The sequence below is a fragment of the Suncus etruscus genome, chromosome 7, assembly GCF_024139225.1.
Source record: "Suncus etruscus isolate mSunEtr1 chromosome 7, mSunEtr1.pri.cur, whole genome shotgun sequence".
NCBI lineage: Eukaryota > Metazoa > Chordata > Mammalia > Eulipotyphla > Soricidae > Suncus > Suncus etruscus.
The window spans coordinates 87,087,490-87,113,295 of NC_064854.1; the positions used below are offsets into that span (position 1 = coordinate 87,087,490).

General features: G+C 40.6%; 1 non-coding gene across 1 annotated transcript; it reads left to right on the forward strand.

Annotated features, from left to right (window-relative positions):
* The first annotated feature begins 17,993 nt into the window (after positions 1-17,993).
* Positions 17,994-18,100, forward strand: LOC126015141 (U6 spliceosomal RNA). Its single transcript, XR_007498035.1, has one exon. It is a non-coding gene; the product is annotated as a U6 spliceosomal RNA (small nuclear RNA).
* The last annotated feature ends 7,706 nt before the right edge of the window (positions 18,101-25,806 follow it).

Consider the following 25,806-nt stretch of genomic DNA (forward strand, 5'->3'; position numbering starts at 1 on the left):
AAAGGCACACTAAAAATATACTCCAACAAAAATGCACTTCAACACTACTACTCACTTAAGGTTTCTGCCATTTTGTTTCCTTGGCCTATGTCTGGTTGATAATACTGGAACATCAGGAGTTTGGCTTTATACTTTCTCTTCATATCACTGTCTCTCCAGAAATCCAAGTGATTCCCACCTCCCCCTGTTACTTCTGGTAAATTGTTTATGTGTTAGAAACCCACAGATTTTTATGTTTTCCTCCCCTGGTGTCATTAAGATTTCCCATTTGACAAATGTGCAGACAGTTTTAATTCTTTTCCAGTTTGGATTCTATATTTATTTTTCTTGGTTTTACTATAGCTTCTCTGGCTACCTTTTAATTTATATTTTTGTTTATTTATTTATTTTCATGGAATGGGGACCTACTCAGTGATTCCACACCAATTGTGTTGTTTGAGCATTGTAGTATTGGGCCTTATTGGCTATGTTATGTTTCTGAGACTGTTTGAGCCAACTTGAGCCTGAGCCAGTACACCAAAGCCCTGTAATGCCCCTTATACCTCCATATTCGTTTACCAATCATGGTAGTGCTAATAAACATAGCCATTAAAAGAAGCCATTTGTCTGTAGCTGCAGTACTGTGGATAGGATGCTCTCCTTGCACTCTGCCAGACTGGGTTCAGTCCTCAGTATACAAGCACATGATCCCTTGAGCACAGACATGAGTAAGACCTGAGCACTGCCAAGTGTGGCTTAAAGGAAAATAAAACCCAAAAGAAATAAGTAGATACTGTTGTGCTAAGGGAAAACAATTGCTTAGACCTTTTCCCCTTCTTTCAGATTAGGTATAAGAGAAAACTCTTTGTGAATTGGCTTTGGTTTCAGTCTTTTCAGAGTAGCCAAAAAGCATGGAAGAGAGTACTGGAGGTTAGGATGTCTTTGGATGCTGTGCTGCCAATGTTGCAGGTGTCTTGTGTCTCAGTAACTCTAGTGGGGGAAATATTCTTCACGAGAGGAAAGTGAGTGATCATGAGTGGCCAGGTGAAATATGACATATGAAATAATGAAACCACACACAAGTGTGTGAGGTCAACACATCTTTTGGCAGGCATGCAACAAATTTAATTTTATGCAAGGAGTTTTATAAGGGGTAATGCCAGTGATAGGTATTGAGAAGAATGTTTACAATCACAAAGCAAAGTTTAACAGTTGACAATATATTAAGCAATGGGTGTGAGCGGTAAGAATTCTGAGTTACAAAGGAGGTCACAATTCAAGACATTTCTTAGCAAACTAACTTCAAATGCAAAATAAGGGATTATTAAGAAGTAGAAACAATCTAGGAACAGATCTTCACTGGGATGGGCTTTATTGTTTTAGAGGTCAAGTGAAAGAAAGAGCTAAATCTACTAAGGTGTAGTTCCCATTTTTTTGGGAAGAGTCAATAGACCAGGATCTGCATTCTGGCTATGCCCTTGATTACCAGAAACTGAGGCTGTAAGGACATATTTGAAAAAGAGAAAAAATATTGTCTTTGATTTTGGTGCTAAATATTATCCAAAAAAGGGGTTCTCTTAGTAATCTTTGGTGCTGGGAATCTGAAAAGAATTTGATTGAGGCCATATTTTTGCTTGAGATTTTACAAGGGAGAGATAGCCAAACATGATAGAAAATGTAATATCAATACCATATCATGAATTTCAAAAATATTTCCAGGAATTTCTCAACTATCCACACAGGGGAAGAAACTTCCACAGCAAGCCTTTTGAGGAACCCCGTGGGGCTATTTTAGTTCTCCATACCAGGGAAATCTGGGGATACATCTGCTGGGCCTCCTGAATTCCCCTTAAATGGAGTTATTTATGCATGGTGTGACAGTCAGAGTTTGATCACTGAGCACAATTGAGACACTGGGGTCCCTGCACAAAGTCACCTGGTGTAGTCCCACCTGTACAAGTCTCACCTTAATCTGTGTCAGTGTAGTTAGTTTGAGATAGACTTAATAGCCACTGCTTTTCTTTGTAAATCCCAGATTGTCATTCCGGTGAGAGAAGTTCATGTATAAATGAATTAATTATCTTTAGCAAAATGTTCATTCTGTTCATGAAAGTGCCAAGTTTCTAACAGTCTTCTATTTCTCTCCCTCTCTTTGTTTTTTTTCTTTTTAAATACATGGATGATTTTTCTGACACATCTGAGGTCTTATTAATCAGTAAAGGTTTGGAAAAAATAGTAAATATTTTGCATGCATTTTTTTTTTCTCTTGTGATTGTGAGAGGATATATGAGAATGCAGGGCATTCTGATCAGTAAGTTAGGTGAGATTCCCCAGCTGAATCTCAGGTTTCCTTGAGTGTTTTGGAACCAGGATGCTCTTCTGAAACTTCTGCCAGAGAAACTTTGGTCTGGAATGTTGGGCGAGTGGTTATCCTCTCAGTTTCTTTCTGGGTGCAACATGAAATGCAATCTAAGTGGCTTTTTCTCTGTTGCAAGCTCCTCTGTCTGTCTGTCTGTCTGGTGGCTCTCGAGTGCCTATGTAGACTCAGGGTAATGCCTGAAAAGTGTTTTTTTGCAATTAAAACACAGGCCCTACCCTGCAGTGCAGATGCTATTTCTGGGAGCTGGTGTGAAGCAGCAGACATGTTCGTGTCAGCAAAGTGGCCCATGGCCAATTTTTAGAATCCTGATCCTTTGGGCATTGCTGCCTTTCCAGATACCTGGAACTCTTAGTTTGACTTTGCCATGTGCGGAAGGGATGTTTCTGTTATCTATATGATAACCAAGGTGGCACTTTCTTGGCCTGTCTGTGCAGGTAGTATGGAACCCTCATAGGCCGTGAATTTGCACTGGCCTAGAATGCTCCAGCCATAGGAGTCAGGTCCAATAGGATGTGCCCCAGGCCCGAAGAGATAGCACAGCGGCGTTTGCCTTGCAAACAGCCGATCCAGGACCAAAGGTGGTTGGTTCAAATCCCGGTGTCCCATATGGTCCCCCGTGCCTGCCAGGAGCTATTTCTGAGCAGACAGCCAGGAGTAACCCCTGAGCACTGCCAGGTGTGACCCAAAACCAAAAAAAAAAAAAAAAAAGAATAGGATGTGCCCCAACTTCAGCTCTGGTTTTGAGCCTTACAAATGCAGGTTCTGTGTTTGCACTCTGAATGGGAGTACATACCTACCTGCCTTTCCTTCATGCATTCTACCCTTCCTCCACTCAGTCACTGACAACAAGGTAAAGAGAGGCAGAGGTGAACAACAAGGAAAATTTCAGAGCAGATATTGACAGCTCAAAGAGCCTGCTCCTCACATCTAACCATCTTTGACAGTATCTGTGGGCCCTCCTGGGTTTGGGGACGATTTTATTGTCAATATGCAATCAGGCAGGTCAATGTTCATTTCATTTGTGAAAAAACCACATCAAGCAAATTTCATTATAAAACCTAAGAATCAATATACATTTGTGCCAGTATTCTCTAAATAATGGATGTGAGCACTCCCTTACCCTGAAATAACATTTTTTCAGGTTTGGATTTTGACTGAGAAGCCATGGGGAGTTTTCCCTGTGGCCAGGCTTGTGTGGGATGTTTGCTCTCAGAGATACTTACTTGCTGGAGTGTAGGGCAGTTTGGGTTAAAGTCTACACTAGTTCGTGACTATGTCTGCATGAATTAGGACTACAGAGAGTGACAATACAGATCATCAGCCCTGTTTCACATTGGAGCTTGGTGAGCATAGCTAGTGGCATGTGTGAATCTATAGACTACATGAGGGTGTTATGTTTCTTTTCCTGCTCAAGGCAGGGAAGATTCTGGGTGAGGGTTGAGGGCCTATCATATCATGTCTCATCACTCAGGGGTTAACACAGTTGGTCCTGCCATGTCTTCCTCTTTTCACACCTCCTCATTCTTCCTGGGCTCTGAGCTCTATCAGATCAAGGGGGACACGGGGTGGGGCCAACTTTAATGGTCACATGGAGACTATCTCTGCCCTGTCCCACCTGCAGAACTTTCTGTCCTGCAAATCCTGAGTGCAGGAGCCTGTGGCAGTGAGCAAATAGCCAGGGTTTTTCTCCTTTTTGATTGCAGAAATGAAGGTTCAAAATGAGAGGATCCTTGCCATGACAATTGTTTGGGGCCAAATCTTCAGGCAGCTTCTTTTGTTGTTGTTTGGGGATAATACCTGTTGGTGCTCAGGACTTAGTCCTGGCTCACTGCTCAGGGATCACTCCTAGCAGGGTTTTGTGGACCATATGTGGTGCCAGTATCTGACCAAGGTGAGTCATGTGCAAGGCAGGTGCCCTTGCTGGACTATTGCTCCCACCCCTACAGGCAGGTTCTTTAGCATGAGGCTGGGCAGACCCACCATGATGGGATTGGTTTGCAGTACTGGACTTCTTGGTGAGTACAGGAGTTGGAGATCTAGACACTGTGAGCCTGCAGGGTATATGCACCACCTGCCACTAATCTCAGTGTCAGTGATTAAGTGTCTTTAGGGGGGGTACTTTGAGAAAGTTAAGGATCAGCCCTGCCTATTATTATATGATGACTTTGGGCAGAAGTAGTGGATCTGTGTTGGTTTACAACTTACAACTTAGTTCCACCCAAAACAAAGATCATCCTTGATTTATTACCCCAAACAGATTTTCCTACTTTTCAGGCCAGCCGGGGCCAAATGGCTCAGAATAGGCCTTCTGTCCTTACACCCCTGCTGCCCTGCTGTAGGGTGGTCTTTGTACTCAATAAAAACTGCACTCTGCCAACCATCTTTCTCTCTGTCTCTCTCTGTCTCTCTCTGTCTCTCTGTCTCTCTGTCTCTCTCTCTCTCTCCTCCTTTTCTTTCCTCTCCCTTCCCCACATCTCTCTCCATCCCCCCTCACCCCTCACTCTCTCCTCTTCTCCCCTCTTTCCCTTCCTATCCCTCCTCTCTCCCTTTTTCCCTCTCTACCCCCTCACCATTCTCCCCCTCCCCCCCAGCTGCACATAGCTTTGTTTGCATTATTTTCTGCAGTGACACTTGCTTCAGACCTACTTTCCCTGAGTGGAAAATAGGCTTTGGAGGCCATTACAGACCTTCAGGCAGAGTCCCTGTTGCAGGTAGAGTAGGAGTGAAGTCTATGTCAGATTCTCCTTTTTCATAGATTAGCTAATTAATACTTTAGAGTGAGCCTGGCCTAGCCTTCCTATGCTGAATGTTTTAACCTAAAATCTGTGCTTTTTATATCCTTTACAGTGCAATTTAAAAGTGATATAAATGCAGGCTTCCTAGCTACCTACTCACCAGCCAGCCTGCCAGACACTTGTTAATCACTCATCTCTCTGTTTGTCCACCTGTCTACCATCTTTCTATCCATCTGCTCACCCATTTGTTCACCTATCCAGTCATCCATTCATCCATCTATTCACCCATCATTCCATCCAACTACTCACCTACCTACTCACACAACTATCCTTTCATCCATCCACCCATTCATCATCCATCTATCCATCTATATATCCATTCATTTGTCAAATGATATTCAATAGAAGCCTGTTTTGATTGAGAGAGTTATGATATAGACAGATCATAGAAAAATACATGAATCTGTTAAAAATAAAGGTGATGGCATTGTATTTATAGGAAGAGATGCCCATGACTAATGATGTGGAAAATGCCAGTCAAAAAATACATCCAATTATTTATATTTATTGTCATATAAGATATAAGCACAGATGCTTTTGCAAGGGCATGTGCTTCCCAGGAAGAGCCGGAGGAAACACAGTCCCAAATATTCCTGGGAGACCTCCCTTTGGCTGTCTTCATCTGCTTCTTGACCTCCATCTGCTCCTTCTCCATTTCCACACTGGGCACATAAGATCCTTTTCCTGGAAACCTAAGTATGTTTCTCTTGTCTGAAATCTAAAAGTCATTTTCAGGATAATTTCGTGTGTTATGGAGTCCCTGAAAAAAAAAATCTCCTCATTAGTTGGGTTCATATGTAAGTTGAGGAAGCCAAGAAGACCCAGAGTGGAGATGGGGCAAGGATGGATGCCTATGGCCCTTGTCTACAATATGACCAATGGTCACCTTAGAGGACTAGGTGCTGTGATGCTGCTGTGTGCCCCAGGAAAAGGCACCTGCATTTCTGAGTTCTGTCAGGTCCCAGAGGTTGAGGGGGTAGATGCAAGGAGCAGGGATGGGGCCCAAGCAGATGGTCTTTGGTGTGAAGGTCTCTGGACTCACAAGCCCCCTGGCTGAGGTGGAACCTGGCTCAGAGAAGAGGTCTGTAGTGGGAAAAAAAGGTGTTGCTATGTTTACTCTGAGTCCTGTCTGTCTCTTCACCTACCACTCCTGCTCCTGTCTTCAGCCTTATTGGTTCCAGTCCTGGGTCCAAGACTGACCTGTCAGTTTTTTCCTGGCCTCCTGCCTTATCCCTGAGAATTGGCCACTTAATGCACCCAAAGCTTATCAGAAATAAAGTCTTTTAATACTGGTAATTGTTTGTTTTTCCTCAAAAGTAAACACAGTAGAGAAGCACATAGTTATGAATTGATAAATGATAGTGACTACTAATATTTATTTAACAATCATCATATTTTAGGCAATGAATGGTTTCCCCGATAATTTTTTTCTAGAAGAATCTTGGTAAGGCAGCAGCCACCAACAGTTTTTCTCTTTCCTGTTGGCTCCGATGTGCTTGCACATCAGGCCAGAGTACAGCTTGCTTTGCCCTGTTTTTTCTTTGACTTCATGTATGGGGGAGGTTGCACTCGGCAGGAATCATGGGGAGGGCCTCCTCTCTAGGTGAGGCCCTCACTGCTTTGAGCCAGCCTCTGCTCTCTGGTGGGCACCCTTGTAAGGGGCTGAGTTCCACAGACTCAACTTCATTCTTTTAAAACAAGATGCTCCTGTTTCTATGATATTGGAGCAAATGTTTCTTTACCAAAAAAAAAAAAAAAGATTCATCATTAGCACCTTATTCTCTACCCAATACTTCCCATTTGGGATGGGATGCTATGACCCTTCATTTCCCTTTTACTAGCATGTCCTTATCAGTCTTAGAGGAATCCAACTTTGCTTATCAGTGAAAACTGCCATGTATCACCCTCTTGTCTCTGTCTCTGTCTCTGTCTGTCTGTCTGTCTGTCTGTCTGTCTGTCTGTCTGTCTGTCTCTGTCTCTGTTTCTCTGTCTCTCTCTCTGTTTCTCTGTCTCTCTGTCTCTATCTCTCTCTCATTGTTTAATGGGCCACATCTGAGGTGCTCAATGGTTACTCATGGCTCTATTCTCAGAAATAAATCTCTCCTGGCAGGGTCAAGGGACCATAGGGGATTTCAGGGATCAAACGTGGGTCGCCGCATGCAAGGCAAACGTTGTTCTTGATGTGCTATTACTCTGGCTTTTCTTTTTTCTCTTTGAAAACTGTAGGAAGTGGGATTAGTTTGCAGAAGTGCTGAGGAGCACTTTTAAGAGATGCCAGGCTGGGAGGCAGTGCATGGCTTTTCTTTGTTCAGACACTCTAGCATTAAAAACAGCTCATTTGGGTACTGAAAGGAGTGAGGAGATGGTGAGTTGCTCAGTGGAGGACTGAGCCATCTGGGTCAAGGCTGATAGTGAGGAAGTGTCTGGGCAGTGATGCACATTGAAAGTATATCCCCCTTGAAGACAGTCACTTCTCTAGGCATAGTGTAAAACATTCCAAAACATAACCATCAGGTCAGGATGGTTATTAAATTTCTATCTATAGAAGCTATGTGACCTGTCCACATTATAATCATCTTTGCTCTTTCAAATTTTACGTTTTCTCATCCCTATGCTCTTGATTGATGCTTATCTGGTCAGGAAACCTGGACTAGAATGGCAAGTGAGTTGTCAGAGGTGACAGATTGGTTGACTACAGCCATTTTATTGCTGGGTGCTTGGCCTGCCCTGCAGACTAGATTTCCCCACCTGCTCTTGTGCTTACCCGAGACACCTGGCTCCATCATGTTGCTTGGCCAGCACAGTGATATCATGCTCAAAAATAGTACCAACCTGGTTGATTTGTTTATACACCTATATAACTTATATAAAAAAAATATTCGCATCCTGCATTTCCATCTTTCCTGGTTGCTAAGGTAAAGGAAGTCCATACATCAGTGCTGGAAGAGATAGGAGCAGGAGAACTTGGAAAATCTTGAAACTCTTGACATTACTGTGTCAGAACAGGCCAATTGCAGGTGGGTCCTCACATGCTCTTCAGCAGGATAAGTGCTCCTCCCTGTACAGCTGACCCTATCTGCCTGGTTCTTGTCCATTTTGCATATAATCTGGCATTAAAGACATTGATAACATAGAATGAAAAAATTACATTACACTTTACTTATTCAACTAAACTATTATACTTTGACCTTTAGACTGAATCCAGTTCATTTCTTCTCTCTTCCCTACCATATTTTTTAATTCTGAAGCTCAGGCTTAATGGATTGGGAGTCTCAGGAAGTAATAAGAAGACAGGCATGATTAAGATTTTATTTGTAGTGTAATTCTGTTGTAATTAACATTATGTAACTGAAGAATTATGGTGTGAATGTCTCTTTCTGGCAGATGTTTTTAAAATCAGTGGCAAAAAAGATATTAAATAGTAAATGAAGAATTCTTTGTTGGAATTGAGTTCACTCCTATGTTCTTTGTCTCATTTTTTTTTCACAAATCACAATTAATTCAGCAAGTAAAGCAAACAGTGTGTTAACAAAGACACTGGATAAGTGTGCAGTGGTGTAGTTCAATTTTTTACACTAGAGACAAACGTATATCTTAAAATGTGCAAAATAGATACTCTTAAAAGTGAAAATAGGGGCCGGAGCAGTGGCAAAAGCGGTAAGGCTCTTGCCTTACACACACATTAAAGTAGGATGGATTTGATCCCTGGCATCCCATATGGTCCACCAAGCCAGGAGCAATCTGAGCGCATAGCCAGGAGTAACCCCTGAGCATCACCAGGTATGGTCCAAAAAGCAACATCAACAACAACAACAACAAAAAGTGAAAATAGAATTTTTTTCACTTGAGCAGAATTTGGAAGTAAAACTAGCATGACTTTTTGAATATAGAGTAAAGCAATTTAAGTAGTGGCTCAGTGAAATTTTTTAGATTAAGAAATACTTTATTGAAACACCAAATTTATAAGGTTCTTCATAATACAGTTGTTTATTTTACAGTTACAAAGTTTATCATGATTGACTTTCAGTTTTACAGTTTACAATACCTTTCACGAGCACGCATTTCCTACCACCAATGTCCCCAGTTTCCACCTGTTTTCCACCTTTCTCTGTAGCAGATATTTTTCTTCTCTCTTTCCCATCTTTTCCCCCTTTAGATACTATTGTTTGCAATATTGTGACTGAAGGGGTATCATGCATATCACTTTTTCCCTTTTCCCTCCTTTCAGCATCCAGTGCTTGTCCAGTGATTATTTCCAACTATCATTGTCATACTTGTCCCTTTTTCACCCTTACTACTCTCCCCATCCACTTGTAGAAAGCTTTTTACCATGGACCAATCCTCCTGGATCTCATCTCTGTTGACTCTGGATATTATTACTGTTATATCTTTTTATTTAGTCCAACAAATGATCACGATTATTCTGTGTTCACATTCTATATCCCTGTTCCTCTGACTCATTTAGCTCAGCACAAAAGTCTCCATATCCATCCTTGTATAAGCAAATTTAGTGACTTCAGTTTTTCTAAGAGGTATGTAGTATTTCATTGCATAGATGTACTATAGTTTCTTTATCCATTCATCTGTTTTCAGGCACTTAGATTGTTTCCATATTTTGGATATTGTTGAAAGTGCTGCAGTGAACAAAGGAGTGTAGAGGGCTTTTCTGCATAGTGTTTTGGGCTCCTAGGGTATATTGCTAGAGTTTTCTTGCTGTGTCATTTGAAAACTCAATTTCTAGGATTTTTTTTTTTTTTTGGTGTTTTGGGTCACACCTGGTGATGCTCAGGGGTTACTCCTGGCTATGTGTTCAGAAAACACTCCTGGCTTGGGGGACCATATGGGATGCCTGGGGATTGAACTAAAGTCTGTCCTAGGTTAGAGCATGCAAGGCAAACACCCTATTGTATCACTGCTCTGGCCGCCCAATTTTTTGATTTTTTTTTAAGAATATTGATATTGTTTCCCACAAAACCTGTCAATATTCCCACCAGCAGTGAATGAGAGTAATTAAGACAAGACAAATCCCACAAGCACATCAAACATGGACAAAACAATGACACAAAATTCCATGACGAACACTTTACAGTCAGCTGCTGATGTATTGACCCACTGCCATGGTTTTTGGGACCAACACATCCCAGAAGCATCTATGGAAGCCACATGATCAGAGGTGAGCTGGCACTGTCCAAGAAGGGTGGAGCCAGATGAGCCTGGCAGCTCCATTTTGCTCTGTGGCTGCACACATCTCCTAGTCAATGAACCATAGCACAACATGCAGAAAACATCACACTACAGGAGTAACACTGGGGAAACAATGCTTGTCAACACCATGTATAGAGAATGAAGATGCAGCTCTGATGACCGGAAAAGTACCAACCACCCATTTAGCCTCTCAGATAAGGAGTTCAGAGAAGAAATATGGAGGGTGTTCAAAGAACTCAAAGAACGAATAGATCAGCTGAATGAACCACAAATAAGAATCAAGAGGATATAAATAGAAATAAGAAAACTTCAAACTCAAATAACAGAACTGAAAAACTCAGTAGATGAAATGAAAAACTCTGGAAAACCTCTCCAACAGAGTAATAGCAGCGGAGATAGACTTAGTGAGCCAGAAGATGAGATGCATAATAATTCCATACAACAGAAGAGATTGGAAATGAGCCTTAAAGCAAATGATCAGACAATGGAAAAAGTACTCAAAAAATGGGAATAGACAAAATAGAAGCCCTTGATGAATTCAGCAGAAACAACATAAGATACATTGGAGTACAAGAAACTCAGGAAGAAAATCCCCAGGAAGAATCAACAGTCAAGGATATCATTTTAGGGAAACTCTTGGAGCTTCCCAAGAGTGCATGCAACCAAATCCTACATGCCCAAAGAGTACCACCAGCTAAGAGAATCCTGAAGAACAGCATCGCAAGACACATCCTAATCACATTGATAAAATACTGAAAGGATAAAGATCATAAAGAGAAATAATATTTAAAGTAACATCCTTAAGATTTACAGCATATTTTAAAAAAACCCCAATACAGCAATAGGGCATTTGCCTTGCATGCACCTGGCAACCTGGGATGGGGCCAGGTTTGATTCCCAGCATTCTATAAGGTCCCCTAGCCAGGAGAGATTTCTGAGTGCAGAACCAGGACTATACCCTGAGTGACACCAGGTGTAGCCCCTCAAAAAAAAAAAAAAAAAAAAAAAAAGAAAAGAAAAGAAAAGAAAAGAAACGAACAAAAACGATTTACAGCAGACTTGGCACAAGAAACTCTCAATGCCAGAAGGCAGTGGTGGTTTATAGTGACAAAACTCACTGAAATGAATGCTTCGCCTACTGTACTGCACCCAACAAGAGTCACTTTCAGATTTGAGAGAAGTATACATATTCACGATGAACAAAAACTCAGAAAATTTATGGTTTCAAAACTAGCCTTCAAAGACAAACTGAAAGGTCTGTTTTAAGACAAGACTGACCAAAAGGCACACCAAACTCCTACGAAAAGTTGACACTAAATCCTATGACAATTATCTCTCTCAATGTTAATGGACTAAATACACCAGTTAAGAGACACAGACTGGCAAAATGGATTAAAAAGCTGAATGCAACATTCTGCTGTTTAATAGAAACACATCTGAGTGGTCAGAACAAACATAGACTCATAATCAAAGGTTGGAAGACAATCATCCAAGCAAACAACTCTCTTAATAAAGCTGGAGTGGTCCTCTTAATATCAGATGACACAAACTTTAGCCTTAGAAAAGCTAACTAACAAATATCATGACAATGGAAATGAGTGAGAGAAATATAATGCCTTTCTCGAATACAGTCAGAGGGTGGGGGAGGCTACTGGTGGGAGCATTGGTGGTGGGAATTTTATACTGGTGAAGGGGAGTGTTCTTTTCTATAACTGAAACACAACTACAAACATGTTCATAATCATGGTGCTTAACAACGATTTTATGAAAAATAAAAGAATATGCTTGAGTTGAATAAACTACATTACTATAACCTTGTAGTATAGTTTAAAGTTATGAAACACAGTTCTCAATTCATGAGTGGAATATGTATATTAAAGCAATGTTTTTAGGGCTTGGAGAGATAGTACAGTGTCGTTTGCCTTGCAAGCAGCCGATCCAGGACCTAAGGTGGTTGGTTCGAATCCCGGTGTCCCCATATGGTCTCCCGTGCCTGCCAGGAGCTATTTCTGAGCAGACAGCCAGGAGTAACCCCTGAGCACTGCCGGGTGTGGCCCAAAAAACAAACAGAAAAAAAAAACAAAAAAAAAAAAAGAAAGAAAGAAAAGCAATGTTTTTAGACAGTGGTCACTACATTGTACAGGAATTATCTCTCAGGACAGAGCCAAATATAAGCCTTGAGAAATGCTTGGTTTGGTCCATTACTAAAAACAAACAAACAAACAAAACAGCAACAACAAAAAAACCCCGCTTTTTTCTCTTAGTCATGATTATTGTTTTATTGTTTTATGCTTTTAAGTCTTTTATTTTCATGTTAAGTTGATTCTTAGCGATTGAGTTTTTAGGACATGGATATAAGTAGAATTTTGTGTAGGATATTTCCGAATTTTTCATTAAACAGTTTTACATTTTATTCTCTTGAATTTATTTTAGAATAGTGACATGTTTGTTATATTAGTTATATTCTACCTCTTTATATATAAATTTATAAATTTCTCTGCATTTAGTTTTGTAGCCTGCCCCTTTATGAATTATTTTTTTTCTGAGCCTAATAGCGGTGTCCTTTCTATGTATATCATGCCTATTGCAAATAAAAATAATTTAGCCTTTTGTCTTTTATTTCTTTTTTCACACTAGTTTCTGTGACCAAAACTTCTAATATTACACTCCATAATTGTGGTAGCAGGGACTGTTTTTTTCTTTGCCTGATCTTGGATGAAAAGGTTTTCATTTTTGTTTGTTGTTTTTGTTTTTTGGGTCACACCCGGCAGCACTCAGGGGCTACTCCTAACTCGATGCTTAACAATCACCCCTGGCAGGCTCGAGGAACCATATGAAATGCCAGAATTCAAGCCACCGTCTTTCTGCATGCAAGGCAAACGCACTACCTCCATGCTATCTCACCAGCCCGAAAGGCTTTCAAATTTTTGGTACTGAATCTGATGTTAGCTGTAGCCTTGTTGTCTGTGACCTTTACGGCAATGAGGTAACTTTTTCTGTCCCCATTTGGTCAAGATTTTTTACCACATGCTTCTGTTAATATGACCACCTAAGTTATTAATTATCCTTTGTTTATGTGTTGCAACACATTGACTTGTATATACTGTACTATATTTGCATCCTTGGAATAAATCCCACTCCATCATGGTATAGATCCTTTAAATTTATTGTTAAATTGAGTACATTAAGATTTTTTTGAGGGGCCGGAGAGATAGCATGGATGTAAGGCGTTTACCTTTCATGCAGAAGGTCATTGGTTCGAATCCCGGTGTCCCATATGGTCCCCCGTGCCTGCCAGGAGCGATTTCTGAGCACGGAGCCAGGAAAAACCCCTGAGCACTGCCGGGTGTGACCCAAAAACCAAAAAAAAAAAAATAAAAAAGATTTTTTTGAGACATTTTGCTTTCATGATCTTTTGGATATTAATCTTCATTATATTTTAGAGTCTGCCTCTTTCAGTCTAGTAGAAAATGTTTGGAAGAATGTTTGTTTCTTTGACTTTCTGTAAGATCTCAAGAAGGATATATGATCTCCTAGGAAGGTTTGGAAGAATTCACTTGTGAGCCTGTCTGGATCTAGGCTTTTATTTGGGGAGATCCTATTACTATTTTGATTTCTGTAATAGTCACTTCTCTATTTAGGTTACCCACTTTTTCCTTTCTCCTGATTCAACCTTGGGAGAGGAATGGCGATAAATCTGAGAGTACTTTCAGGGTTCCCAACTGATCAAGGCCAAAGCCAACTACAACAGAATCGATAGCCCAATCTACAACAGGCTAGACACAGAAGGGATCACTTATACTAGCAGCCTGGAGGGAAAAGAAGGGTCGATATGGGATGCATGCTGGGAACAGGGGTGGAGGGAGGACAACATTGGTGGTGGGAATGCCCCTGATTTAATGTTACTATGTATCTGAAATATTACTGTGAATGATTTGTAATCCACTTTGGTCAAAATAAAAATTAATAATAAAAATGAATGGCATTAAACTCAGATTTTTGCATGGAGCCACTGCTGAGATAGTTGACTGGAGAATCTAGCTCCCCTCTTTAGGATAAGGTCCCTTTTGAACCTAGGAGTGGTTTTTGCTTAGGAAGCTAAGGCATGCACTGACACACACACACACACACACACACACCCTGGAAGCAGAGTTGAGCAAGGATTATGAGGGACAGAGCCTAAGGCATGCACTCACACACACACACACACACACACACACACACACACACACACACACACACACACACACACACACACCCTGGAAGCAGAGTTGAGCAAGGATTATGAGGGACAGAGCCTACCTATCATAGGAAAAGATAAAGTAAGCAGATTCTGGCCTTACATCTCTACTTTCATTACATCTGTGCTGGAGGTGAGAACTAAGCCAGACAAAATATTCAGGACCTTCTGGATCAGCAGCCTCTGCCAGCAAACTGAACTCTTTAATATTCCACAGCAGCCAGACAGTGCATTTCTCTAGTTCAAGCCAAGAACAGAGCTACTGAGAGTGACTGGCCTTTCCTCTGCAGAGGTCAAACAAACACCTCTTCCCAGTCCACATGAGGTTGATTGGAAGTAGAGGAGTTATTGGTACCACCAGGGAGAGCAGCAGAAACTAAAGAAACTGGAACCCTAATGCTCGGCTTTATGGGATGTGGATTGATAAAAACAATGATATTGGTCTTATCTTACAAAACCACAATTAAATGGCCAAAATATTTAAATATTAAAAGATAAATATCAGACAGCATATCTACCGTTTGCATACTCAGTCCTTGTACACCTGAAGTGTGTCAGTTACTGCTCTTCTCTTTCCTATTGTACAGTTTTGGAGACCTTGCCACAGAGGTTTGATTAGTGAGTGTGTGTTGGATTAGATCATGTATGAATGTTTGTTCAACAGCATGTGCGTATTTGTATTTGGGAATGACAGCTATGCTTAATGAGTGGGTGTATTTATCAAGTTGAATTTGAGATCGGAAGAGTGAATTTGTTTGCTGTGTAAATTTATAAATAAGAGAATATATGAGTGGTGAGGAGTGGGTGTGAGTGATGAGTGTATATGAGAATGTTGGTTGAAGGTTTGAGTGTTTGATGAGAGAAGAACAGAGTATTTGATGAGTGAATACGTGTTTGTTGAGTGAATGTGTGTTTATACTAGTGAATGTTTTTCCTTTGTGAAAGAATAATGATGAATGGGTATGTGAGTGATGAGTGAGAGTGTGGATTATGTGATGAGTAGATATATGAGTGATAAGTCAGTAAATGCTATGTGGATGTCTGAGTGATTAGTGGATGTAGGAGTTATTATTGAATGTCAAAGAGTTGGGTGAGTGCATGTTAAATCAGTGAGTATGTGAATGATGATTGAGTTTATGTGTGAGTGGCCCAGTGAATATGTTCTCAATGTGTGAATATCTGTGTTTGACACATAGATGTATGAGTAATAGTGAATTTTTAAGAGTTTGGTTAGTGGGGGCCTGGAGAGATGGCACAGCGGCGTTTGCCTTGCAAGCAGCCGGTCCAGGACCAAAGGTGGTTGTTTCAAATCCCGGTTTCCCATATGGTTCCCCGTGCCTGCCAGGAGCTATTTCTGAGCAGGCAGCCAGAAGTAACCCCTGAGCACTGCCGGTGTGGCCCAAAATCCAAAAAAAAAAAAAAAAATAGAGTTTGGTTAGTGGGCATGTGACTATTGAGAAGATGTGTGAGTGATGAATGATGTATGAAGGAATGATGAGTGGAAGTTTGAGTGATAAGTGAATGTCAAGTGTCTGCTGTGTGGATATCAGTGAAAGTGAATAGTTATTGAGTTTATGAAGGAGCCATCACTTATGATATCAATTATAATGAAATTTGAACTTCTTTAATTAAAATTTTCCCATTTTTATTATTTATGGGTGACACCCAGTGATTTTGGGGTCTTATTCTTGACTCTGTGCTCAGGGATCATTCCTTGGGGATGTTGGGGATCACTTGGCTTAGGGATCATATGGGATGCTGGAGATCAAATCTAGGTCAGCTGCATGCAGTCACCCTGGTGACACTCAGGGTTTACTCCTGGCTCTGGGCTCAAAAGTTGCTCCTGGCAGGTTCAGGAAACCATATGGAGTGCTGGGGTTCCAACTGGGATCAATCCTGTGTTGGTTTCATGCAAGGTAAATGCCTTACATCTGTGCTATTGCTCTGGTCCCTACATACTATAACATTGCTTCAGTCCTTTTAAATCCCCAATATTTATTGCAGTATTGTGGTATACAGTACTTTTTGGGGGGGTGGATTGGGATTGGGCCAGCCAGGAATCTTGCTGGCATTGATATGGACTTGGAGAAACATATGTGTTGCCAGGAATCAAGCCTACGTGAGCCTTATGCAAGGCAAATACCCTACTCATTGTACTATTGTGTACCCACATACTGTTAACGCATCCATCATTTCAGTAACACACTCATCACCAAAGCATCCACTTTCCTTCCCCATTGACTCAAAGACACCTCCCCACCCAATCCCCAGGTGAGCTCACTCCTATAAATTTTGAATCTCTTTTTAATCTATAGTTCCTTGAGTCCTGATTCTAGGATTCTGATGAACATTGTAAGGCGTTTTCAGAGGTCCAAATTAATTCTTGGTTGTGACTAATGATTTCAGCCCATTAAGTGATGTGATGGGAAACTCAAGCTCAATATTGTCACCATTTTGCTCTGCTCTGTTGTCACTCCAGGACACAAGAAATGATGGCAGGGAGAAAGAACATTATTTACAACCAGCCTACAAGTTGGAAGATTGGAGATTTATGACCTCATTATGCATCTTGTCTGCACAGTTTTGGGGAGAGGGTGACACAGAGAAAGACTAGGGAAGAAAGGTGAGCTGTAGACCAAAGGGCACCAGAATGAACATAGAATCCCTCATGGGGGGCTGGTTCTTTGAAACACATTCAACTGATAGTGGGAAAGGCTGGGCTCTGGTGGTGAACTGTATTTAGGTTTATGGCTGGGATAGCTGTCCTAGTCTAATATTGATCTTTGGCCTGATTTCACTAGTTCTGCTATGGTTTAGATGAAGTGGTTCCAAATGTTAAGAGGAACAGTGATTGGTGATTAGGAAAACCCTATGGATACTGGCACCTTGGTGTGTATGGAGTATCTAAAGCCAGTGTTTACCCTATTGTATATCAGGGTCACTGCAGAGGAAACATATAGGTGTGGCTGTGACTGTCAGCTCAGGTGTCACGTGTATGTAATGTGGATTTTCAGACACAACCCAGTCACTCTACAGTGCTCTGTCAGTGGAGGTTTCCTAAGAAAAATGTGCTGGGATTTGTAGTGTGCATTTAACAGGGATCCCACCTAGCAATTGTAGGCTTTGTCAGCATATAGCCAGTGCCTTGTTTTGAGTGGGGAAGACCCGCTTTTACAGGTGGGGGAAAATCCATTGCTTTTGGAGCCACAATTTGGGCAGGTGTGGGTCCTTCCCTGAGAGCATCAACAAGCCATTGAAATGAATGCAAGTGTGGAAAGGATAGCGCATATGATTCCAGAGATGAGACTGTCAGTGCTGGGTCTCACCATTCAGTGCTTAATATGAGCCACAACACCCTTGCCACTCTCTAGGAGACATAATAAAACATATTAGGGTGCTCGCTTGGGCAGCACATATACTAAAATTGGAACGATACAGAGAAGATTAGCATGGCCCCTGCGCAAGGATGACAAGGAAATTCGTGAAGCGTTCCATATTAAAAAAAAAAAACATATTAGGACACAGAACGGTTACACATTTTAATCATGACAGCATCTGAGGCACCTAGTTGCAGAAACTGTTTATGTTCCATCTTCCTTTTACTTTGGGGTAGAGTGCAGGAATGTTCCTTATCTATCCTCAGGTGGCTTGGGAGCTCCTCCCAGTGATCTCCAGGGTGGCTTAGTAGATCTGGTGCTGATGATCAAACCAGTGTCTTAACCCATAAGATCTCCCTGGCCATCAATTTTCCCTTCTTCCTGCTGTCTCCATTGTACTCTGGCCAGTGGCTTTCATCTTGCACAGCTCAATCTCACACTGTGGGGTGGAACTGGTGTCCACAGGGGGAAGGGCACCCTACTTGCCCCTCCAGTTCACTTTGCTTTAGGCTTGAATGCAAATGCTTTTTCTTTTTTTAACCTACAGACTAGTTATCACACTATTGAATCAATCATCTGATAGAGTGTCTGTTCTGAGGAGTTCTCTGTCTGGGCAATGAAATACATAAATACGAGCTAGTTCTGTGATTGGGCACATCAGAAGATTCCCAAGGAGAAAATGCTGCTCTAATTTGACAAATGTACTTCACTAGCATCCACATCTCCTGAGAAGCAAATTGGTTATTTGGGGTTAATGTCAAAGGAATGTGCTATTCCTTGATAATTTTTATTCTCCTTTTGTCATTCAACTGAAATGAATCACTGATAACAGTTGGAATATAATTCAGCCATATCAAGAGAAGAAAAAGCCAGAAAATATTTAAATACTCTTCAGCTCAATCAATTATGTCCTAATAAAATTATGATAATTCTGATCCACATTACAGGATTTTTATATTTCACAGGCATTTAGACATTTATTAATTCAACAGACACTGTTCTAAGGAAATTAACATATGATTATGCATAGGTTATTCATTTCAATAAGGAAATGTACTCAATTGGCCAGGCTTTCCAGAGAGTGTGTGCATACCCTTAGAGATATATAGATAGATAGGATGTACTGAGAAATATAGATATATAGATACTGAGATATATATAGATATATATACTGAGATGTATAGATAGTAGACTGTACTGAGATGCTTTTTCTACCTTCATAAATGAGCATATTTTGAGTTATCCAAAATATTGTTGCTTTTCTCAAAATGGCTCTGTCACATCATCATCCTTTAATAATAACAATGACAAGAATGACAAGACCAGTAATCCTATGCTTACTATGAATGCTCATGGCACAGAGTGTATCCATCCATATCTCATGCATTATTTTTTAATGCTCATCAGATCAGCCTGTTATTTGTAATAACATGTCCCACTGATATTATATTTCTAAAATATGTAGTTCTAGATGGGGCATTGTCAAGGGGGAAGAAAAAGCTAGTGACTCCCCTCTTACAGATACTTTCAGTAGATATACTGATAATAAACAGATGGCATTTACAGGTGATATTGTCAGGTGGCATTCTACCATCTATCCAGGCTCCAGGCTTCCAGTATGAATGCCACTGTCCTGACCCCAAGTCCTTATGAACACAGAGCAGGACTTTTGATCTCTAGCCATTTGATAGAGACATGGCATGTTTTAGGTTTTGCTGCTGGAGTGATAGTACAGTGCTTTAACACTACTGATTTGGGTTTGATTCCTAGCACCCTCCTATATTCCCCTTAAGAACTACCAGGAATAGTTCCCAAGTACAAATCCAGTAGTAACCCCTGAGCATTACCAGGTATGGTTCCCAAACAAAATAAAACAAAAAAGTTTTAGGTTTTGTGGCTGAAGTGATAGCACAATGGGAAGGGCATTTGCTTTGCATGCAGCTAACCCAGGTTTCTTTCCCTGACATCCCATATGGTCACAGACCCTACCAAGAGTGATTCCTGAGCACAGAGCTAGTACTAACCCTGAGCACAGCTGGGTGTGGTTCAAAGCAACAACAAAAAAGTTTTAGTTTTTGTTTTTATTTTCTGTGGTCATCAAGACTCAGAACATTCCTAGTTCCTGTTACAATTCATGTCCCAAAACCTCCCTTCCAGGAGTTCTATTTTGAAAGAGATGCGTTTCTGGAGGGAGAAAAAGGAGAGCTCTGATCAGTCTATGCAGATGCCACCTTTCTGAAATGCCATCATCTTCCAGGGATGGAGGCCATGAAAGCACTTTGCTAGGAATGGTTAGGAGAAGTTGGTTTCTGGTCTGAGAGCATCCTTAATTCAGCTATGACTTCTACTGTTGTGTTTTTAAACTAATGGGATTCAGACTGACTATTTTGATCTGTAACAGTTATTAAACATATACCCACAGAAACCCCGAAGGGCGGGTCAGAATTAATGGGCTTTTATTTTTATATCCTGGATTTGTAACCAAGCTGAACTGATCCAGCATCGACTCTTCACTCAATGCAATGATGTGAGTAGCACAGATTTTATTGTCAGGAACTGGCATTCTGCACCCACATTTGCTTTCTAATAGCATCTGGAGGCCTTGCCCTAACCTTTTAAGTAGCCAGTCAGAAAGCTTTTGTGTTGTTTTGGTTTTGTATCAGCTGTGTGATAAGTCTGAATCCTCCCTCCTGGCTGTAGGGAAGCATGGATGCTCACAATGCTGCTTTCTCTGGTCACTTCTAGTGCATGTGTTATGTTTGAATGTAGAATGCATCAGGACAATTCATCTCTGGTGACCTGAGACAGGCAGAAGCCACTTTGAATATGATGTTCTTCAAGAAACTTCAGGTTTTGACCCAGACATTTCAATGGGCAGCTACATAGTAGGATCATTGTGGAAATAAGAGAGGTGATTGTAGATGAAGCAACTAATTAGAGATAGCATTATATAAGAAATTTTGTAGGAAAGATGAGACCCCCTGATTTGAACCTATTGAGTTATGTTGCCTCAAAATCATCCATTCCTATTTGCAGGACATATAAACACACAGCAAAGGGTGAAGCTAAAAAAAACACATTAGTTATGGAGAGCCCGGTCTTTTTATTTGCTATATGTCTAATAGGTTTTCCTTGTGTGTGGATGGTAATTTGCCAGGTAGTTTTTGGAGTTAAAGTTGAATCTACTGTCTTACATGGAAACCAGTAATATGGATTAAAGTTCAGAATTGATTCTGACAAATCTCAGACTTCTTGAGCTGGAGGGTACCTCTGCTCCCCACATTTCTCTACAGAACAGCAGCTAGTATTCTAGGACCTGGACTAAGAAATCTGTGACAGGGGTTTATTCTGATATGTCTGATTAGAAATCTTAGTATATGGCGTTTGATGACTTAAGAGATTGGGTAAAATACTTGGAGTTTGAAGGAAATAAAGGCATTTTCTTTCATACAAGGCAGGTGCTGTGTAGACTGACTTTGTTATAAAGAAATTTAGTTATAATTTGAATGCTTGGCCATTCTATCAAGAAGGCTCCCAACCACCTCTGTTTTGTCCTTCTCTATTCTCCCTTGTACTGAGCCAGTGGCACCACCCCCCCCAGAGAATTTTGTGATTGCATTTTCAGTATGACCTTGACTACAAACAATTCCACTTTATTTTGCATGGAAACCCAATACTAGTCTACTCGTCAATTGAAATTTTGACAAAATCTGTCCCTCCTTGTTGAGCAGCAATACAATAGTTTATTTTCCCTTGGCAAGGATGGTCTATGGTTATTTGGGAAAAACAGAGTTCTCATTTATCTTGGCTTATCTGTAGTGGTGGTAAGATCTGCCTTCTTTGAACTCACTTAGAACAAACAAAAGAACAAACTGACCGAGACGACCCATAAATCTTATATTTCAGAAACAAAATGGATTAATTTTACTCTGTTTTACTTGTCTTGGGGATGAAATTTGAATGGGATGATGACTGTGAAGAAAGAGATTTCTGTAACTGAATTCAGGTGTGAAGGGCTATATACCCTGGGATCATGTGAGTGCTAACAGCTCATTAATGTGGAGGTTAATGCAAGAGTGGATCCCAAACCCTAATGTCTACCAAAAGGGAACATTAGCCTAGTTTTACAACATTCAACATTTTTTTTTGTAAAGCAGCAAAATTTTGAGAAAATAAATCCTATTTTCTATTCTGTGAATATTTACAAAGCAAATCTATTCTATTATTATCTTGCATTATTTTCAAGTTCTCCATACTGTTTTATTAAATTTCTGACAACTTGCATTGGCTTTGAGTCATATTTCTGTGTGATTGCAAAGCCATGCTGATCAACGTTATATTTGGTTGCATCTCTGATGAACTCTGATGCCTTGGGGTTCAGAGTTAGAACCCCAGTCAGAGAACAGATTGCAGTCGATCATTCTTCCTAGGACTTAAATGTTGAAAGGTGGGAAATCAGCCATCACCTTAACATCACAGTAATCCACCCCAGTTTGCATGCAGTAGAGCTTCTGTATTGAGGAAACTGAAATATAGATATTAGTTCCACCCCTGCTCTAAGATGCCAGGGCTTGGTTAAAGGAAAGGGCTGAGAAAATGGACTGAAATTGTGTGAAGGACTGGTGTTGAGAGCTGCAGAGATAAACCACCTCACTTTGGCAGAAAAGAGGTTGCGTGGAGATCGGAGGTTGGTATTTTGAGAGATTTGAAGCTATACCTCCTTTGGTGGAAGCTATTTGAGATTCTATGATAACATGAACATTCTCACAGCACAAAGTCATTGCAGTGGCTGATCTTACTGGCATTTGTGTCTAGGTGGCATTGTCTGCCTCGAAGATCTTCCAGGAAGTACATAGAAATGGGGAGGGATGTTTCATTGGTGCCTTTCAAACACATCCATGGTTAGAAGATAGACCAACAGTGATTCATTGCTTCTTCCTCCAGCCCCTTGCTGACTGTCACATACAGGTAACCCCAACAGGGACTCTATATCAGTTTGAGACCATATGCAGAGGAGAGCATGAATGTGTAAACATAGCATGCAGGAAAGATGTCAGAAGTGTAGATCTCCTTCTCCAGCTAGGCTTCTTCCAGTTTAACTCCATGGAGGGACTATTTGTCTGCATCTTCAAATGCCATTGCCTTTTATGAATAGTCTTCCTTGGACTTCTATACCTTTTGTGGGGGTACTCAGATTAAAGTCTTACTTGTCCTGTTCAAAAATCCTGTATGCTATTATGTTTCATTCCTGTCATTCTGCTTTGGCATGAGAGGAACATGAACAGGACCTGTCTAAAATGTCATTTTGATTTCTTCACTGTTATCTCTCAGATCATCTTTAGGATGTCTATCACTTCACAGGGCAGGGGTGCACAGCCTTGAGCCTGCAGGCCCTAAGCGTTAGATTGCACATTCTGGGGGCCAAGTTCAGGTCACAGACTTAGGTCATTCAGAGGTCATTGTTGACCCATATCACAACAGGGCATCAATCGACTCAGGAAAGAACCATCCAGAAAGAACTTGTATGAGGCTCTAAAGTGGAAGGAATGGGACATGAGTTGGTGTGTCTGCGGTAGAAAGTGAGTCATGGTGTATTGTTGGTAGGGAATTTGATCTGATTTGTGCATGGTACTGAGGATCAGAACAAGGGCTCTTTGTTGACAAGGAAAATGCTGTACTGCTGAGTTGTTGGATTAACTGGATCCTACCCTATTGAGTATTCATTCTCCACCTCAGGATACAATCTCGTGTTAAATTCTGGGTCCTACTCTACTGAGTATTCATTCTCCACTACACAATCTGACCTGGTGTTGGATTACTGGGTTCCACCTTACTCAGTATTCGTCTCCCCCCTAGGGTGTGTTCTGGTTCTTGCTAATAAAAAGCCTGGGTCTTAGGAGGGTTTTGCATTTCATTTTCCAGTCTTCCTTCACTAACCTACCTGCCCCTTAGAAGTAGAAGACTTGTATATTGTAATTCTTGGTTTGTGTGTTAGAATTCCTGAACCCCCTTTCACTGTGGATTTTTTGTTTGTTTTTTGGGGGCCATACCTGGTGATGCTTAGGGGTTACTCGTGGCTATGCGCTCAGAAATCGCTCCTGGATTAGGAGACCATCTGGGATGCCAGGGATCAAAACCAGGTCTGTCCTGGTTCAGTCGCTTACAAGGCAAATGCCCTACTGCTGTGCTATCGCTCTGGTCCTTGTGTGGATTATTTTCTGCATCAGTGTTTGCTTCCAGACCTGTGTTTTCCTAGGTTCTGGTGTTGGAGCCTTAGGCTTCCTTCTCAGATGGTGCCTGAAGCAGTGACTCAGCCAATGACTGGTAATATGTTAATTCCTTGGTTGCATCTATTTGGTTCAAGATGTGACAATGGCTTGGTTTTTGGTTGAAGGAACCTGGCTTTTTCTTAAACAAATCAGTACCTTCTTTCTTCCTACTGTCAAGATAAAACATATTGATATAACAATTTATGCATTGTTGGCTCTGGTAGTGGTATTCCTTTTGTTGTTCGCTAGTTTTTAGTTATTTTATATCGTGAGATGTGGAAAATATGGACTGAATACTTTAACTTTGCAACAAAAGTTTCTGAAACACTATAATATCTAAAAGGCCTGTAGAGCCAACAATTAGAAAGCCATCTTTGGTGATCACCTGTGATGAAGCCAAAAGCCCTGAGGTTGGTGTTTCACTGCCCCTTAATGACACTAGGAGCCTCTAGTTGCTTTGCCAAATGATACTGGTTTACAAAGCAAACCAGACTTCAAAGTGGCCCAATTAGAAGCTGAATCAGAAGGTGTATTTTTAACACCCCCCCCCAAGTTTTTAGAGCAGTGTTTTTCAACCTTTTTGTGCAAAGGCACACTTTTTTCATAAAAAGAAAATCATGAGTCACACCACCATTAGAAAATCTTAAAAAAAAAATTTAGCTCTGTGCCTATATTGACTATATATAAAGTAATTCTCTTGAATAGGAATCAAATAAACACAAAGAAATTACTTTGTAATTACTTTATTATGAAATAATAAATAATAGAGTATTTTATAATTGTTCATATTTCTATTTACTTACCCAGTGTAAAACCTGGGTCTGTTTAGCTGAACACAAAGCTGATATTCTGGCAGGAGTTGAAGAACACACACACGTAACTCTTCGTCAACAGCTCTCAGTCTCTCTCTGTCTTTAGTTTTTATAGTCCTTAACATGGCTTCGGCTCACAAATAGACCAATCATGCTGAAGCCACATGTTATGGATGAAATTGGGATTTTTCTCCCATGGCACACCAGACAGTATCTCATAGCACACTAGTGTGCCGTGGCACAGTGGTTGAAGAACGCTGCTTTAGAGTGTGGAATGGACCCACTTCTCCAACAATGGCTATTTAGTAGGGAAATTGGCATTAAAACAGAATTGGAAATAAATTTTCCCCATCAGGAAAACAATCAAGGACAATGGTTAGTTGTTAGGGAAATTGGCATTAAATTGAATCAGAAAAAAATTCCCTTTCATCAGGAAAACAATTAAATCTTCAATCTATCAGGACTTAAATATAGATTACCTTTGTCAATTTAAGAAAGTGTTTTTACACTGGCCTGTACTCTAGACAGGCTTTCTACTTCCCATTCAGTCACATTTTGTTATGACAGTACTCAGTGTAATTATTTCTGTGACTGCACTAAACAATCCCTGTGGTGTGGGGTGGGGAGGAAGGACACTGGGGATATTGATGATGGGAATGTTGCACTGGTGAAGGATATATATATATATATATCTTATATTATAATATATAATATATATTATATATATATAATCAAAAATGAAAAAATAA